Here is a 14,121-nt window from a genome sequence, read left to right on the forward strand (position 1 = left end):
ATGGAGAGACAGTTAGTTCCTAGCGTTCTTCCCAGCAGTCATGGCACAGGAGTGCCAAGTTCCATACAAATTGATGAAGCACTTCACAAGCCTGTAAGCCTGACTTTTGGGCCAAGGAGGCAACTTATTTGGCCAAGGGGACATCCTTCTGTGCGAATGCTTGAGCCTTCATGTTTGGGTCACTGGCAGAGCCAGGCACTTAGATGTTAACTTTACAGAAAAAGAAAAAGCAATTATTATTTTTTAAAATTAACTAATTAATTAATTTATGGCTGTGTTGGGTCTTTGTTGCTGCGCGCGGGCTTTCTCTAGTGGCGGCGAGCGGGGGCTACTCTTCTTTGCGGTGCACAGGTTTCTCACTGAGGTGGCTCCTCTTGTTGCAGAGCATGAGCTCTAGAGCACAGGCTCAGTAGTTGTGGTGCACGGGCTTAGTTGCTCCGTGACATGTGGGATCTTCCTGGACCAGGGCTCGAACCCGTGTCCCCTGCATTGGCACGTGGATTCTTAACAACTGTGCCACCAGGGAAGCCCAAAAAAGCAATTATTTTTACACCAACATTTTAAGTCCTAAGACTGACTTATAGGTGTCAGGAAATAGGGAAAGTAGTTCTTATCTTTACCTAGTAAAGACAGACTTGACCTACTTTCCAAATGAGTCAGGTAAAGATACTTATTAAGTGAAGAGAGTCAAATAGTGTCTCTTTTCTGGATACCCAAACTAATTCTCCATGGAACTTAAAATTGTTTATTTCATGAAATAGCTGCATGAGTTTTCAGCAGAATTTCCTGCTTAGGCCAATCTGGCTGAGAAAGATTCTTGGGTCTGCCATGTCCTAATATTTGGGTGGTTAAGCACAAACTCTACAACTGAGCAGGGTCTGTGGAAGAAAGGCCTGGGAGGGGTATCTGGCTTGGAGAGGATTGGAGGAGAGAGGTCCGGCTTGGAGGATATTACCCGGCTGGAGGAGGGGAAAGATGGGATCAGAGGAGAATTAACAGGTACTCCATTGAACATTACTTCTTATATTAGTAAGGATGAGCTAAGTTATGCTGCAATGACAAACAGCCCCAAAATCTCAAAGGCTTTATGCAACAAAAGTTTATTTCTCTCTCATGCAAAGACGTTTGTGGGCCCAGGCAGATCTCTAGGGTGGTTGTCTTCTGCATGGTGACTGAGCTGTCCAGGCTGTTTCAACTTTTTTGGACCTTCTATCTCAACTTACAGCCTTCTCCATGATTGCCTCAGTGGTGCAAGAAAGAGCCTGGAGAATCACACATGGGCGTTTCACTGTCTCAGCCTGGAAATGATGTGCACCATTACACTGGCCATCACAACTAGTCATGTGGCCCTGTCCAACTGCAAGGAATATAAAAACTGAGAAGTGCAGTCTTTCATATGCCTGGAATACTAAAGGAATCAGATATTGGTAGATAGAGTGATGTCAAATAGACTACTCTAATTTTTTTTAACTTCTCTTAGAGAAGAATTCTGTCCCAAGTTGTCCCCCAGTTTAGAATTTCTTTCCAGAAGGGGTTCAGTGTCAGCCTTATGGTTGGAAGAAGTTTTAAGGGACTTATTTTGAAACTGCATTTACAAAGCCAGAAACAGCTATATAGATTGAACATTTATTTCAGGCAACTTTGGAGGATGCTGGTGGAGGCTGTGAGGGAGCAAAATCCCCCAATCCCACCTCTTTCTCTCTCCTCTGCCTTGTCACTTACAGTGCCCGAGCTTCTAGTGCTTTAAGTATGATGCAGTGAGCATGTGCGCATTTGGTACCAGTCAAAACCCCCAAAGGGCAGGTCACCAATGGGCCCTCATGGACAGGGAGGCCCGGGGAAGTGGTGTAGGCACCCATGAGACACTGGCTTCCACAACAGGGCCCTTCAATCTGTGCTGATACCTTGTCCCAACCTCTGTTTCCTGCAAACATCAGCAGTTCCACACCTTGCTATCCCAGTAATACGTCTTCTCAGGAAAGACCACTGGAAAAGTGCAATCAATAGATTAGATACTGCTGCAACTCTTGGAGCTCATCTCCCATTAGGAGTGGGTCCGTGTGTGTGTGCTGGAAAGAGCAGGAGAACAGAGAGTAGCACGCGGTTTTCTCAGCAGGACTGTGACAGTTAAGCACTCAACCCAGTCAGTGAGCTGGGAGGAGGGCAGACAGGAAGACGTGCAGCCAGATGACTCACAGCCCCTCCACCTTGGGAGGCTCTCATCAGTCTACGGAATCCAATCAAATCACAGAGGTGCCGGGGACAGTGAGTTTTATCATCCGAAACAGCCACACTGGCCCTCCAGGTGGTATCTCAGCCATTTTCTGACCCTGCCAGATATGGTAACCAGATGTTGGTGTTGTGCTTTGTCCTCTCAAGGCTCAGCTGGCCTTGCACACACAACTGTGATATATTATGGGTCTACCTAAGGGAAATGAAGAGCAAATAAACTTGTCTTTTGTGTTCCTTTTGTGCTAGTCCCCAAATAAGCAGATCTTCCCTTCTCCTCTGTGTTAACTCACCCAGGAGGGCCCTCTCTGGTTATCATGCCCAGTCTTGGAAATTTCTCCTTAAATGTTCCTCTCTTAGTGCTCACTTCGGCAGCACATATACTAAAATTGGAATGATACAGATAAGATTAGCATGGCCCCTGCACAAGGATGACACGCAAATTCATGAAATGTTCCATATTTTTTCAGTTAAGGGATGCACAGAACAATTAGATGTAAAATATGGTATCAAAATGGTAATCATGAGGGGAGGAGAGTACAAATGCAGGGTATTTTAAAAGCATTTGAAATTAAGAGATCAGCAACTTAAAACAATCACATATAGATAGATAGATAGATAGACCGCTATACAAAATCTCACAGTAATCACAAACTAAAAATCTATAATAGATATACACACAAAAAAGAAAAAGGAATCCAGACACAACACTAAAGATAGTCATCAAATCACAGGAGAGGGGTTTCCCTGGTGGCGCAGTGGCTGGGAGTCTGCCTGCCGATGCAGGGGACATGGGTTCGTGCCCCTGTCCGGGAGGATCCCACATGCCGCGGAGCGGCTGGGCCCGTGAGCCATGGCCGCTGAGCCTGCGTGTCTGGAGCCTGTGCTCCGCAACGGGAGAGGCCACAATGGTGAGAGGCCTGTGTACCGCAAAAAAAAAAAAAAAAAATCACAGGAGAAGAGAATAAATCTTCCTGCCTTAGTTTCATTCCCTTAGCTAAATCTCTATTATTCTGAAACTATTCTTGCAAATGGAGAATAATTAACAAGTTTTCTGCCTTATCAATTAATGAATTAATTATTGACTCAATTAATTTTAATTCTTCAAATATATTCATCCATCCATTTCTCTATGTTCCCCTTCTACTCAATAAAATATATGCAAAATATTCTGTTGGTGTCTTGGGGGATTTTGGAAAAAAGAGAGTGATAAACAGAGCTAGTGAAAGATATCCAGGGGTTTCTGGACAGGACACCAACAGTGACCACTTTAGGAGGTGACATTTAAGCTGCCATTGGAGTGGCCATACTACCCAAAGCAACTACAGATTTAACGTGATCCCTATGAAATTACCTATGACATTTTTCAAAGAACTAGAACAAATAATCCTAAAACTTATATGGAGCCACAAAAGACCCAGAATTGCCAAAACAATCCTGAGGAAAAAGAACAAAGCTGGAGGCACAACCCTCCCAGACTTCAGACAATACTACAAAGCTACAGTAATCAAAACAGCATGGTATTGGCACAAAAACAGACATATGGATCAATGGAACAGAATAGAGAGCCCCAAAATAAACCTACATACCTACAATCGATTAATCTTCAACAAAGGAGGCAAGAATATACAATAGAGAAAAGACAGTCTCTTCAGCAAGTGGTGCTGGGAAAGTTGGACAGCCGCATGTAAATCAATGAAGTTAGAACACACTCTCACACCACACACAAAAATAAACTCAAGATGGCTTAAAGACTTAAAGGTAAGACATGACACCATAAAACTCCTAGAAGAGAATATAGACAAAACATTCTCTGACATAAATCATACCAATGTTTTCTTAGGTCAGTTTCCCAAGGCAATAGAAATAAAAACAAAAATAAGCAAATGGGACCTATGGCGCCATTGGAGTGATAAGAAAAAGCTGGTCATGCCAAATGCAGAGGAAGAGTGAGCTTGGTGAGTCAAGGGTCTGGTCAGAAGATCAGTGGGCCAGGGCTGTAGGATACGAAGGGTGATTTGGGGGAGATCAGATCATGCGGAACTTTGTCAGCTAGGACAGGCATTCAGAAGACACTGGCTTTCTTAATCAGAAGCACATGGTTGAATATTCTGGTTTTTCTGATGTGGGCCTGTCTCTGGCCTACAGTTGCCTTCCATTTTTTGTGTGATACTAGTTTTTCCATTTAAGGTAATATGAAGTTTCCTTTTAAAGTAAATGTATTTAAGGAAACAGAATAAGGCCTTATAAAAATATTGAGTGAATAATATAGATATGGCTAAAACCATAAAGTTGGTACATGAATGACTAAAATTAGAGAAACACTGCCCTTGGGCAGAGCGAAATGGGACAATCTGTTTGCATCCCAATATGCTTAGGAGACCAGATGCCCAGTACTTTGCCGAGGATTTGAGAAGGCAGCTGCCTTGAGAAAGAGGCAGATGTGACTCTGCCTGGTGTTGTTCTAAAAGCCCAAGTGTCCACAGAATGGTAGCACAGAATATCCCTCACCTCATGGGTCACCTAACTGATGGCCAGGAAGCACTGAGGCTCCTAGCACCTTCCACACACCATTCAGATGCCAGTCATGGCCTCTTTAGGGTGCTGTACTTTACTTTACCCTTTAAGTTGCTCTTGATAATTATTTTAAACAGATTTCCCCAGCACAAAATAGGGAGGAGACTCACTATGATTTCTTCTAAACCTTATACATTGTTAAAAAAAAAAAAAAAAAAGCCCTTACAAATACGGAAAGAAAATTCTGACAATTAAATATCCAGTGGCACACAGAAATAAAATGACAAGAATTACATTACAAAGATACCAAGATTTCTTGATTTTAAGTTCTGTTTAAAAATCTGTATTTCTGCAAATATCTGCATTCCTGAAATCAGACTACAGTCTCACAATTGATGTTTTTAAAAAATCTTACCAGGATATCTAGAACCTTGACTTTTTGAAATTATCATGTAAATTTACATGAAATTATCATGTAAATTTAAATGAGGCAAGACTCTCCATCTCATTGTTAAAATGAGTTGTAAGCATTTATTATGTCTATTATGTATGCGATAGAAAAGTGCTAATAATTCTTTTCTGACCTGACAGAACAGTCTTACAAGTATTTATACAGTTCAGGACACAGAGATGTTAATACAACACTAGTACCAAGGAAGCAAATGATCAAGTAAGACAACAAATCAGAATTGCAGGTTTCTTTGGGAGATTATTTTCCACAGTACACGCAAAATTTTCTGAAGACTTTAGCGTCTTGCAAAACTCTTTTGTTCAAATTATACCGCCAAGGATGATTGGTTACAACTATACATCTTCATATAAGCCTCTGTGCACAGGAAAACCAGATAAATGTTCTTGTGAGGGTTCTCCATCTATTCCTTATCGGTATGATTCGTTAAACTGATCTGTGACAAAAATGACCCCCCTCTTCCTCTGAAGCTTAAGCGGGAGACACAACTCCATCTTCTTCTGAATCTCTTTTTGTTCATTATGAGGAGTTGCATTTTAAAGCCAGATTCTAGAATTACATTAACTTTCAAAACACTAATCAGGCCTAAAGACCAATTCTATTAGGAAAAAGAAAAAAATGGAGAAAGGGATGAAAAGAACTTTACCTAAAGACAATTAAGTAGGAGCATATAGCATTAACTAATCACAGGACTAATAACAAAGTTGCAAAAGACCCCAAAACACAAGAACTGGTTCAATAAAGCAGAGAGTCGGTGTGCTGTAAAACAAAAGTAATTCAAGAGAATCTTCAGATTGGATGTGGAAAACATTTAAACTCAAACTTTGATTATGGTACCAAAGAAAAAAGTAGTGAATATAAATATATATATATATTTATTTATATATATATATATATATAGCTATTAACATTTACTAAGAAAAAAAGGAGGTCATTTAATATGTTTTTCTTTTTTCTCAAAAGCTATTATGAAATCAGTGATGCGTCTTCTATTGACGCATCTCAGAATTGAGGGAACATGGTAATTCTGTCATCAATATGTGTTAACATACTGGTCCTGGCTCTAAAAATGTGTGGCCATTTCTCGAGTTAGACAAGGGAAAATAAATCAATATGGCCTGGGGAAATTTTGCAGATAGAAATATTTACCAAAACCACTGAGCTAAATCACTGATTTTAATAAAATTATCTCAGACCAAGGCATACACTTTCTGATAATTAAAAAACAAAGAGTCTTCAAGTAAATTGGAGCACTGTGGAATCTTTGAGTCTAAAAGACCTGAGGAGGGTTCTCTTCCTAATTCCAGTATCGCTTCTATTAAGCCCCCGAGTGTTGTAATAATGTCTACATAACTATTGGTTGCCTATAAGTTTCTTAACAGAATATATAGGGCAGGTTGTATCTCTGTTCAGAAAACATAATAAGGCCCAAACTCTCTATATCATTTATAATTAAGCTTGACTGTGAATCACAGAGACCTAAAATAACAACAGTTTAAAGAAGGCAGACATAAAATTTCCATGTTATTCTGGCAGCTGGACTGCCTAAATTCCTCAGAGATCCAGGATCCTTCCATTTTTTCCTTATAACCCAAGTTGGTGGCTAGAGCTCCAGCCATCACATCTGCGTTCCAGGTAGCAGGGTAGAAGACAGGCAAAGAAGAGAGGAGCAAAAGGCACATGGTAGCTTTTGCTTAAAGAACATTCCCAAAAGCTGCCAAAAGGTATTTCAACATATGTTGACCAGGCTTTAGTCACATGGTTATGCTGAGCTTCAAGGGACTAAGAGAAATATTTTTATTCTAGGGGGCTAGAGCGCAGTTAAAATTGGAAACTCTATTAATATGGAAGAAGGGAAGAATGAATAGTGAGGGGGAAACAGTATTCTCTGCAAACCTCTTGGCCAACTCTATTAAAACTGGTGTGTTTTTTTGGTAATTGAAAAAGTCAGTTAAAGCAGGGAATCACAAAAAAGAGACTTACACATTAATGATATTTACTGTAAATGTTCCTTACAAACTCTACCATATCAAGTATGTCCATTCATCACTTTCTTTAACTACGAGGCTGCTGATGACAGTCAGTCTTGCATTTTTCCGAGTAGCTATTCCTTTGGCTTCTTGAAAGAGAAGCAGAGAGCTTCCAGGTTGGTGAGTACATGGAGATTCAGGGAGAGTGGCGAGCTTGGAGAAGGCATGGAAGCTCCACGCCCTTCCCCCATACTTTGTCCTGTGCATCTCCTCCATCTGGCTGTTCCTGAGTTATATTCTTTTATTAAAAACCTGCAATCCAGTCTTTTATAATTGATTCATGTAGCTGGCAAAAACACCACAAACATCTTCAGTACCTCTGGTTGCATAAGAGCAGAAGATGACATCTCAAATATGGCTGAGGGGTTTAAGTCTCATTTCATTTGTCTGATTGGAAAACTGTGCTGTAAGAATAGATAGCTAAGACAAGGTAAATGTGCCGGATGACAGTTCCTTGATCCTGAACAGCTGCAGCGTCAGTGACAGTAACCCCTTTCTGACCCAGTGGGTGGTACATGGCATCAGAGACCTTACAGGAGACAATAGCCAGAAGCATCTCCCTACTTTTAATAAAACGGGTTTTGAGGTTGAAAGAAGGGCGACAAGCTGATTCTGAAATCTACTAGTGACGCACCTTAGTTGTGAATGAACCCTCCATCCAAATATATGAATTTTTGGATCTGTTTCATGGATTTTTCATCCATAATCTGTGAAATTACAAGTGTTTGAAGATTGATAAATACAGACTAAGGAATATATGACTCTTTTAGGTAATAGAGTTAAATGCTTATAAGCTAAAAAGTGAAAGTACAGGGGTATTCTCTTGTTTCTTTGATTTCAAAGTGTAACTGTCTGGTTTGCCTTCAGCTTCATGGGTACAAAGCATGTTTAAGTAATATATTGTACTTACTGTGGCAGCAAATAACAAATTCTTCTCTTTGGGGGAAGAAAAGAGAAAGAGAGAGAAGCAGGAACTTAAAGATCTTGAACACTTTAAGGACATGATCCTATAGATTTCTATAATACCCCCAAATCTATAGTTGTCTCATCCACACCTAATTCTACAGGATCTTTTTAATGAATTGGGTTTTGGATTTGGGGGTTGGCTTTGTTTTCTGTCTTTCCTAACTACTTAAATTAGCTTTCATAGAAACAATTCCCTTTTATGCTCACATTTTCCCCATTTAAGTGTTGTCTAAGGACAATGTCAAAATGGGACATTTCCATTTTCTTAATTTTGGCTGAGGCCCTGAAACTGAGAACAAAGGGTATTAAGTATCCACACATTTTAAAGACAAGACCCAGATCATTCTTGGAGGATTTGCCAAGCTGTGGCAAAACGTTTCCACCATAACTTAGCTCAACCCTAACTTCCAGGCTGCCCAAGAGAAAGGTAGAGCTATTGAAGAAGGTTGATAGAAGGAATTTCTTTGAAGTTGGGATTGGGGACATCTTCAAAGTGAACTTCTAGAAGAGCATGATGTAGCTCCTTCGAGCTGAAGGTCACCAAGCCGGGAAGCAGGCGTTGTGCCTGGAAAAGTTGAAAGGCAGGAAGCTGCCCTTGGCTGCAGAAGGGGGAGGTAGTGGTACAGTGAGCACAACTGTACTTCCAACATCCTGTGCTTCCACCAGCGTCAGGCAAGTATGCTTCCCAGTGGCCAGACTGGACATCACTGAAGGACACTGAACTCGACCACCTTGAAAGGACCTCGCCCAAGACATCTGCCCACCAGAGCAATGTGCTCATCAGAAGTTAGGAGCTGAGTGGAGAGTCCTAAATGGCCAAATAGGGAAGCATTTGCGTGTGCCAAGAGATGGGGAAGTGGGAGGTCTAGGCGGTGCTGGTGATGGTGGAGCCCACAGAAGTGCCCCGGAGAGAAAGAGCAAACCGCTGGGCATCTGCCACTCAGGGGCACTGGTACCAGATTATAGTCACTGTCACACACATTCCTTTCCCTTTCTCTGCCTAGTTTTAGCCCTGTATATCCAGACACAGCACAATGAGTGGGGAAGGAGGCACGAAAGAGTAGATGGAGGAATAGTAAGAAGCCGGCCATGCCCCTGATGGGATTCTGAGCCTCAGTCAGGCCCACACTGGAGGACGAGGTGAAGCTTTGATATTAAACTAGCCTGCACTTTTGTATAAAAAGTCAGATTATTTATTAAGGTCTGAAAGTGAGTAGAAATGTTATGGGATCTGTTGGAGAGACCATCCAATGGCAGGGAAAAAATTCAATACTGCATATCTGAGAAGGAAAAAGTTGGTTTTGGGGGTTTTTTTTCTTCAGTTTGCACACTCTGAATTCTTATTCAGTACATTGGGTACATAGTTAATGAAGTTACATAATTTTAATACTTAGTGCAACAGGCACAAGCAGTTTTGGAAACAGTTACAACTGACTGTTGGTAAAGATACAATTAAATTAGTGGCAGGGGAAGACCTCAAGTGCTGTGGAGAGAGGCCAGGATATTCAGAGGGAATTGTTTTACAGAGGAAATCCTGAGTGGTGAGTGGCTTATGTGGAGGGTGTGAACTTTACCATCCCCTCTTTTGAACACCTGCTTTTTCTTTTCTTTTTTAATTGAAGTACAGTTGCTATATAATATTATAAAGTTACAGGTGTAAAGTAAAGTGATTCACAATTTTTAAAGGTTATACTCCATTTATAGTTATTATAAAATATTGGCTATTTTCTCTATGTTGTACAGTATTTCCTTGTAGCGTAGTTTATACCCAATAGTTTGCACCTGTTACACCTTTACACCTATATTGCTCCTCCCAACATCCCTCTCCCCACTGGTAACCACTAGTTTGTTCTCTATATCTGTGACTCTGCTTCTTTTTATTATACTCACTAATTTGTATTTTTTAGATTCCACAAGTAAGTGCTATCATATAGTATTTGTCATTCTCTGACTTCTTTCACTAAGCATAATGCCCTCCAAGTCCATCCATGTTGCTGCAAATGGCAAAATTTCATTATTTTTTTATGGCTGAGTAACATTTACATATATATACTTATATATATATATATATATACACCACATCTTCTTTATCCATTCATCTGTTGACAGACCGTTAGGTTGCTTCCATATCTTGCCTATTGTAAATGATGCTGCTATGAACATTGGGGTGCATGCATCTTTTTGAATTAGTGTTGGTTTTTTTTCAGATATATACCCAGGAGTGGAATTGCTGGGTTATATGGTAGTTTTATTTTTAGTTTTTTGAGGGACCTCCATACTATTTTCCACAGTGATTACACCAATTTACATTCCTACCAGCAGTGTATGAGGGCTCCCTTTTCTCCACATCCTCGCCAACATTTGTTATTTGTGTTCTTTTTCATGATAGCCATTCTGACAGGGAACACTCCCTTTCTAGAGGCAAGCCCACTTAGAGGTAATACATGAAAAAAAAAAAAAGTCAAACTTAAAGTAATGGTACCACCATACAATGAAATATTAACACTTCAAAAAGGACTTAAGAGATCATTTTAATTATTAAAGTCAAGTGAGTAATAAGAGCATAACTCTCATTTATCCTCTTTTATATGTTTGAAATTTTCCATGATAGATTTTTTTTTAAACAAGTTGTCTGTTATAAAAGTTATGAGCTCCTCTTGGGCCACTCACTCCTTTGAGAATTTGGTGAAAGTTCAGAGCCCTTTCCATAGAAAATTTAGATAGGCCATTCATGAATATCTTGCATACCACATACAAGAATCCCTGGATTCTAGTCCTTCCTCTTTAATTTACAAATGAGGAAACTAAGTTCCAGGAGGTGAGAGGATTTGCCAGAGGTGATGGAAGGAGTCCGTGATGGGAGAGCTGCTGTCTGCTTCTCCTGCAGCGCATTCACCAATCCTTCAGCCAGAAAGGTGGGCAAATTCCAGAAGGGAACACAGTGCCATTGTCAGCATCCTCTAAAGGGACTGCCAGGTGTTTTATATATCTCTTCTTCCTGACTCCCTTATTTCTTTTTTTTTTTTCCACACACACTGTATTTTATTTTTTACAAGAGACAAATAAACTGACACCAAGGATTGTAAATGGATGACCACAACAAAAGCAACAATGATTGCAATTACCAAACACGAAACACACTCATACTATGTCATAATATTGACATTCAGTCCAGGAATCCTCCACTGTAACAGCTCCTTTACTTTGCAGTGAAAATTGATTTGTATATTTTTTGCCTCCGAGTCCTTGTGGGATTTTGTTTTTTATTCAAACAGAAAGTCACAATTATAATCATCCTCATCAGTTCCCTCAGCCCCATGTAATTAATTTTTTTATCTTGATCTTTTGTTAGCACTTTTATGAATTCATCAGTTTTCCATTAGAGTTCTGAAAATGCTTATTCATTCAGTTCAGCAGTGTAGTCAGTTACCAGAAACCTCTACTTGTCAGAGTCTTTTCCATGAATTCCTTGAGGATGAAACCCTTTTATAGGAATATTTTTGCAAAAACATCAGAGTACACACAGAACTGTCTGTAAATGACAAAAGACTTAAAAATGACCACGGTTAAAGATTTGATGAAAGTTCATAATAATGCAATTGACAAGGAAATTTAGTTATTTCTGAGATATACATTTTAAAGTAATAACTAGAATTATGACTAATAACATTATACCAGAACATATAAGATTTTTAGAAATTTTATGTAATGTCTGAAACATTTATATTAACATATTTCCATACAAATAACCCAAAGAAAGTTTAGTATTAGTTGGTTTGTTTGTTTGTTTGTTTGTTTATACTGCAGGTTCTTATTAGTCATCAATTTTATACACATCAGTGTATACATGTCAATCCCAATCGCCCAATTCAGCACACCACCATCCCCACCCCCCGCACCATGGTTTTCCCCCCTTGGTGTCCATATGTTTGTTCTCTACATCTGTGTCTCAACTTCTGCCCTGCAAACTGGTTCATCTGTACCATTTTTCTGGGTTCCACAAACATGCGTTAATATATGATATTTGTTTTTCTCTTTCTGACTTAACTTCACTCTGTATGACAGACTCTAGGTCCATCCACCTCACTACAAATAAATCAATTTCATTCCTTTTTATGGCTGAGTAATATTCCATTGTATATATGTACCACATCTTCTTTATCCATTCGTCTGTCAATGGGCATTTAGGTTGCTTCCATGACCTGGCTATTGTAAACAGTGCTGCAATGATCATTGGGGTGCGTGTGTCTTTTTGAATTATGGTTTTCTCTGGGTGTATTCCCAGTAGCGGGAATGCTGGGTTGTATGGTAGTTCTATTTTTAGTTTTTTAAGGAACTTCCATACTATTCTCCATAGTGGCTGTATCAATTTACTTTCCCACCAACAGTACAAGAGGGTTCCCTTTTCTCCACACCCTCTCCAGCATTTGTTGTTTGTAGATTTTCTGATGATGCCCATTCTAACTGGTGTGAGGTGATACCTCATTGTAGTTTTGATTTGCATTTCTCTAATAATTAGTGATGTTGAGCAGCTTTTCATGTGCTTCTTGGCCATCTGTATGTCTTCTTTGGAGAAATGTCTATTTAGGTCTTCTGCCCATTTTTGGACTGAGTTGTTTGTTTCTTTAATATTGAGCTGCATGAGCTGTTTATGTATTTTGGAGGTTAATCCTTTGTCCGTTGATTCGTTTGCAACTGATTCCCTTATTTCTATAAAGGAAGCCTCCATTGACCTAGTCACCCAGGTGACTTTTTTTTTAATTTACAGTAAACTTTATTTTCATTGATTTCACTTAACATCATTTCAAAGTGGGTCTGTGCTCTAAGATAAGCAAAAGAACAGATATCCTAAGTCTCATTAACAGATCTTTTTCACACTGTTCCTCTGAGTAGGGTACGGGTTTCAGGGACCCCAGTGGTGACACCTTACATTTTATCTCTGGAGATTTTACCTATAGATTCAGAAAGAATAGATAACACCGACATACAAGAATCAAACTGTATGCTTCTACTATAGGAAGAAGCTCTTGTGTTATACTCTACCCACTTCTTTAGGGTTGTAATGATAATAACTGACTTTTTTCTCTGCAGAGTTGGTTTTTTGAGGTTTGTTTTTTAAATGTCAGAATATGTGAAAATGCTGTACTTATTTATCTTAATATGCTAAAAATAGTGAAAATTTAAAAATTCTTCATGAGTCCAAGCTGAGCCATGGCTACTACTGATGAGGTTTACTCAACCCTGGGCCCCTTTTCCTCACCCTCCATAGCGGATCAGTCACTGAGTCCTCTGACTCATGCTCTGCACCAGCTCTCCTCTCTGACCCCCTTTGCCTTTCCTTCCGTCATCCCTTGTCACAGCTCTACCTACACTGCGGCACCTACCTCCTAACTCACCTGTTCCCATGTCTCCGGCCTCAACGCAACCCCAAAGAGCCACCAGCTTGACCTCCCCAAGGCCTACCTCTTAACGTGTTTCTGCCCTGCTCAGAAACTGCTTGTGATCCATTTCCCCAGTGAGACTTCTGAGGCCCAGAGCATGACATGTTGAAACCAAGGCTACACAGCTGGTGGATGGAACCCTGGAATCCTGGAACTCCAGAACCCAGGCCTGCTCGTTTTAAATGTGATGCCCTAGAAGGATAGGCCCTGGATAAGTGACAACAGAACCAACTGGGGAGTTTGATGAACATGCAGATTTCTAGGACTCTTCGCCAGATGACTCAGTCAGAATCTCCAGGGAATCTGTATTTTCAACAAGTTCTAAAGATAATTCCAAGAATCCGTCATATTTGGAATTACTTCACTAGCGTAATGTATGTAGTGTTAGATAACCAATAAGTTGATTAAAAACCATTCATAGGTTCTTATCAACTTATTGTTTGTCTAATACTGCGTATATTAGTAAGAG

At 39.9% G+C, this 14,121-nt stretch overlaps 1 non-coding gene across 1 annotated transcript; it reads left to right on the top strand.

Moving 5' to 3' along the window:
• The first annotated feature begins 2,588 nt into the window (after positions 1-2,588).
• Positions 2,589-2,695, top strand: LOC116752455. Its single transcript, XR_004349521.1, has one exon. It is a non-coding gene; the product is annotated as a U6 spliceosomal RNA (small nuclear RNA).
• Positions 2,696-14,121: the final 11,426 nt, after the last annotated feature.

The sequence above is a fragment of the Phocoena sinus genome, chromosome 3 (genome assembly GCF_008692025.1).
Source record: "Phocoena sinus isolate mPhoSin1 chromosome 3, mPhoSin1.pri, whole genome shotgun sequence".
In the NCBI taxonomy this organism is placed as follows: Eukaryota; Metazoa; Chordata; class Mammalia; order Artiodactyla; family Phocoenidae; genus Phocoena; species Phocoena sinus.